Raw genomic sequence first — 6,000 nt, forward strand, 5'->3', positions numbered from 1 at the left:
CTCTACGCTCAGAAATATGCTCCTGCATGCATAGGGTACTACATGGGATGCCAGGGATGGAACCGGGCCTGCCGCATGCAAGGCAAATACCCAACATGCTGTGCCTCATATTTTATTTCTACAAAAAAACGTTACCACCACCACACATTCACACAAAATGTATGAATAAACACCGCTGACCAATGTCCACACTTCTATACCACAAGCAAATAGAAAACACTTAAAAGCCAGCCATGAGTGAAATTTTATCTGATGAAGCTAGCTGGTCATACTAAAATTTAGTCAATAAATATTACAAGAATATTACAAAATATTATTACAAAATAATATATTACAACATATTACCAAATTAAAAAAATTACAAAAAAAATTTTATTACAAAAATAATAATAGTTAAGGAAAGAGATAGACCAGAGTGATAGTACAGCGGATAGGGTGCTTGCCGTGTTTGAGGTTGACCTGGTTTGGATCTCCAACATCACATATGATCCCCAGAGTCCTGAGTGATCTCTAAGCACAGAACCAGAAATAAGCCCTGAGCATAGCACCAGGTATGGTCCAAAAACAAACAAGCAAACAAACAAAAAAAATCTGAAAACTCATTATAAACAAAGTAGATGTCATAAAACTGAACAAAATGTCTGAATAAATATTTCAAAGAACAAGTAATAAATGCACACAAGTGGAAACCATTCTAAAGCCAGTTACATGGCTTATTATAAAAATATTTAAAGATATTAAAAAGAAATTACAGTAGAGAATGGAAAATATATTGATTCTGGGAGAAAATTCATGAAGCTTATTTACTGAAAGTAGTGTTCTAATAAATCCATGATGTGAAGAATTTTATTTGTTTGTTTGGGGACCACACCCAGTTCTGTGCTTGTCACTCCTGTCAGGCCTCAGGGACCATACGGGATGCCAGTGATCAATCAGGTTGACCACATGTGAGGCAAGCACCCTATCCTTTGTACTAATTTTTTAGCCCCTGGTAAAAAAATGTTTAATAGCAGAAAAGGACAGAAGGTCTGGTAATCTGACAATATTGGCATAATATACAAATCACTTTTTCCAGTAAGTAAAATTTCCATTAAAAGCTGCAAAAATAAACTGTGGACTCAAATGACTTATTCCAAGAGAAAATACAATTTAATGTTGGACAGAAAAATGCACATTCCAATACTTCTGAATTACAAGTAAAACAGAGACAAATGGAATGTAGACTAATCTAGTATCTTAAGTAACAAAGTTTATCTAATGACTATATTCATTCTTTTGATTACCAAGACTACAATGCAATCTCATCTGTGGAACTGAAAATATTATAATTTGTTTATCAATTGGGTGTGTTGGAGAATAAAATATGTTTGACAAAAAGATAAAAGTAAACAGGTTTATATTTATTTTTGTCTCATAGCAACACATCTATAGAGCAACTAATCAATAAACAATTCTATTTAATTTAGTCAATTTTTATCAATTGCTTACCTTACGCACAAGACTATCAGCAAAAAAAAAAAAAATCAAATGAGACAGCTCTTAGTAGATATTCCGTAAATAGTGGTTGAATGAGTGAAGATGTTTAATAACTCAATAAAATCTGTACAAAAAAGCAGCCAACTTTTAATTTACCAGGGACTGGGGAAAACATGGACTAAATCATAAGGATTTCAAAAACAGGTTAGACAAATCCAGTATATAGAGCACATATAGATTTAGTACATATGTGTTTAGTAAAATTTAAATCTAAAAGTTGGGAACACAATTATTTCTCTACATATCACTGGATAAAGGAAATTTAGATTAAAAATATTTAAGGAGGGGCTAAAGTAATGGCACAAGTGGTCAAGGCATCTGTCTTGGCACGAGCCTAGGACTGACTGCAGTTCAATCTTCCGGCATCCCATATGGTCCTCCAAGCCAGGAATAACTTCTGAGGGCATAGCCAGAAGTAACCCCTGAGCATCACCGGGTGTGGCTAAAATAACAAAAAACAATTTTTTTTTTTTTAGGAATCAGGCCAGATAGATAGCACAGCGGTAGGGTGTTTGCCTTGCATGCAGCAGACCCATGACAGAGATGGTTCGAATTTTGGCATCCCATATGGTCCCCCGAACCTGCCATGAGCAATTTCTGAGCACAGAGCCAGGAGTAACCCCTGAGCACCGCCGGGTGTGACCCAAAACCCCCCAAAAAAGTTTTTAAGGAATAATAGGACAGAGAGATAGAACAGCAGTAGGGAGCTTGCCTTGCATGCAGCCAATCCAGGACAGTGGTTTGAATCCCAGCATCCCATATGGCCTTGCATGCCTGCCAGGAGCAATTTCTGAGTGCAGAGCCAGAAGTAACCCCTAAGCGCCGCCGGGTGTGACCCCCCTCCCCAAAAAAGTTAAGGAATAAGTAGATAAATCCAAGAAAATAAGAAATGAGGTGATTCAGAGTATAGCATCAGGGAGAGTGAGAAAGTTTAAAATGTACTCTCCAAATCTCAGAGGCTTTACAGTAAAGTTTCATTTCTTATTCACTAACATTACACTGTAGTCAGTTAGAAGGAGTGAGGAGGCCCTGAAACAGTTATTTACTCGGGTACCTAAGGTACCTTATGGAAAGGAAAGAAGGGAGTTGCAATGGAGGCTAATTACCTTTGGAAACCTGCTAAGACCAAGCCACTAGATTCACCACAATCTAGAAAATAATCTGAAGTCAAAGGTAAATGCCACTGCTTAAGGATTCGTGGAAACTAAGCAGCAAGACTATTTCTGGTAAGAAACCACCATAACCAGGACTGGAAAGATAGTATAGCAGACAAGGCCAAACTAGGTTTGATCCTTGGAATCTATATCCCCCCCTAAGTCCAGCCGAGAGTGATCTCTGAATGCAGATCAGGTAGGGTAAAATTTGAACACAACAATTTTTAAAAATCCATGACCATTAAACTTGAGAAATGCTTGTATTGCTTATTGTTTTCCAGACCATAAGATTCTAGATGTTCTGAACTATTTGGTCGAGATCACCCAAGAAAAGGGGTCATCTGTACTTTCAGTCATTTCATATGCTTGACTAAGGAAAAGGATATAAAATTGAAAGCCAAAGTAATGCATAGATGATTAATTACCTTTATAAACAGATATTGAGAGAGTACAACTGTACAATTGTGTTCCCATAACCTTATCTATCATCATAAAACAGATTTTTAGGGGACGGAGCAATAGCACATCGGTAAGGCATTTGCTTGCACGCGGCCAACATAGGACAGACCTGGGTTCGACTACTGGGATCCCATATGGTCCCCTGAGCCTGCCAGGAGCGATTTTTTTTTTTTTTTTTTGAGTCACACCGGCAGCACTCAGGTTACTCCAGCTCTACGCTCAGAAATTGCTCCTGGCAGGCTCAGAGGACCATATGGATGCCGGGATTCAAACCACCGTTCTTCTGCATGCAAGGCAAAAGCCCTACCTCCATGTTATCTCTCAGGCCATGCCAGGAGTGATTTCTGAGTACAGAGCCAGTACTAAACCCTGAGCATTCCCGGGTGTGACCCAAAAACCAAAAATAAAATAAAATAAAATAAATAAAAATCAGATTTTAATATCCCTAGTTAAAATAAATGAAATGAAATGTAATAAAAGAAAACCTTAAATTCTCTATTAACTTAAAATTTCAAAATATGCTGTAAAAAGTTAAACTATCTTGATTTTTCTTTTCCGTTTCTGTTATTTTTAACATGTGGGGCTGGCGTGATAGCACAGCAGTAGGGCATTTGCCTTGCATGCAAACGACCATGCTGAATTGGACATGTGCAAGGCAAATGCCCTACCTCAGTGCTATCACTCCAGCCCCACCTCTGAGGATTTCCTTTTTTTATTTTTTTTCATTTTTATTAATTTTTTATTTTTAATTATAAGAACAAAGATGCAAAGAAAGGGGACAAGGTAAAGTTACATTGGAAGGACAATCACCCATAAACAGAATTCTTAGTAGTCCCATTGCTGATATCTTAACTTGAAACTTTCAGCCAAAGAACATTAAGAAAAATAAAATAGAACCCATGTACAATTACTTTGTCCCTCAAGTCCCCAGATTGTAGTACATAATATTTCTTAGCAGCACACAAAGCAATCTAAAGACATAAAACTTATGTAACTCCTTAAACATTAAAGGCAAAGTACTTTTTTTTACATTTCCATGCACATGCATATTAGTTTAAGTTAACCTCAAAATTTTAAGTGGGTTTTTTTTTAAGGATTAGAGTCAGAGGAGCACAGTAAAAACAATATTAGAGTGGCAATTATTGTTTGCATAGGCCCACCAAAATATGAGGGACATAGAAAGGAAAAGCGTTGGCCTTTCATGCAGAAGGTCGGTGGTTCGAAACCCGGCGTCCCATATGGTCCCCTGTGCCTGCCAGGGGTGATTTCTGAGCATAGAGAGCCAGAAGTAACCCCTGAGTGCTGCCAGGTGTGACCCCCCCCAAAAAAAACAAACCTAAATGCAAAGACAGAATGAAATTTTTTCAGAAAAAAAAAAAGATTGATGCCTACATGCCCATAGCATTTGTTAAAGAAATTTAGTTGCCTTTCCTGGGCCGGAGAGATATTACAGTGGTAAGGCATTTGCCTTGCATGTGGCCAACCCAGGATGGACCTGGGTTTGATTCCCAGCATCCCATGTAGTCCTTGGAGCCTGCCAGGAGCGATTTCTGAGTGCAGAGCCAGTAGTAACCCCTGAGTTCTGCCTGGTGAAAAGAAAGGAAAGGAAAAGAAAGGAAAGGAAAGGAAAGGAAAGGAAAGGAAAGGAAAGGAAAGGAAAGGAAAGGAAAGGAAAGGAAAGGAAAGGAAAGGAAAGGAAAGGAAAGGAAAGGAAAGGAAAGGAAAGGAAAGGAAAGGAAAGGAAAGGAAAGGAAAGGAAAGGAAAGGAAAGGGGAAAGGAAAGGAAAGGAAAGGAAAGGAAAGGAAAGGAAAGGAAAGGAAAGGAAAGAGGAAAGGAAAGGAAAGGAAAGAAAAGAAAGAAAGAAAGAAAGAAAGAAAGAAAGAAAGAAAGAAAGAAAGAAAGAAAGAAAGAAAGAAAGAAAGAAAGAAAGAAAGAAAGAAAGAAAGAAAGAAAGAAAGAAAAGAAAGAAAGAAAGAAAGAAAGCAAAAGAAGTTGCCTTTCCTGTACCCATATGGACAGCACCCTTGCTTTATACTTGCTTTATACTTTACAAGCCAATTTCTTCTCTCCAACTGTGCTGGGGTCAATCTAATCATGAATAGGAACGTAATCCAAAGAAAACCAATTCATAGGCTAACAAGTTGCCTATACCATAACTGGTATAAAAATAATAATAAAAAATTCATAATGGGAGCTGGAGTGATAGTAGAGTGGGTAGAAAACTTGCCTTGCAAGCAAAAGACCTGACTTCAATTCCCAGCTTCCCATATAGTCCCCTGAGCCCCATCAGGAGTGATCCTTGATCACAGAGACAGGAGTAAGCTTTAAACATGGCAGATATTGTGATTCAACAGCAACAAAAGAATGGGCACAATGATAGACAAAGAGATCAATGTAAGAGAATAGAAAAATCAACATATTGACCTATAAAGACTTGATCAATTAATTTTCAGAGAGGTAAAAATACACTTCAGTGAAGAAAGAATAAACTTTTCAACATGTGATATGAGTAAAAGCGAATATACATACGCAAAATATTGAACTTTGGTACACATATAAAAATGAACTCACAATGAATCACAGACTAAGACGTAAAACTGAAACCAAAACTCAAAACTGAAACACTACTAAGAGAAAATCTTTGTGATTTCATGTTAGATAAAGATTTCTTAAGTAGGACACCAAAAGCACAGCTCATCAAAAAAAAAATTTAAAAATATATCAAAAAGTTTAGATCATTAAAGATTAAGAAAATGAAAAGATGGGGCCGGAGAGATAGCACAGTGATAGGGTGTTTGCCTTGCACGAAGCTGATTCAGGACAAATGGTGGTTTGAATCCTGGCATCCCA

This window comes from Suncus etruscus, chromosome 4, assembly GCF_024139225.1.
Source record: "Suncus etruscus isolate mSunEtr1 chromosome 4, mSunEtr1.pri.cur, whole genome shotgun sequence".
Lineage (NCBI taxonomy): Eukaryota > Metazoa > Chordata > Mammalia > Eulipotyphla > Soricidae > Suncus > Suncus etruscus.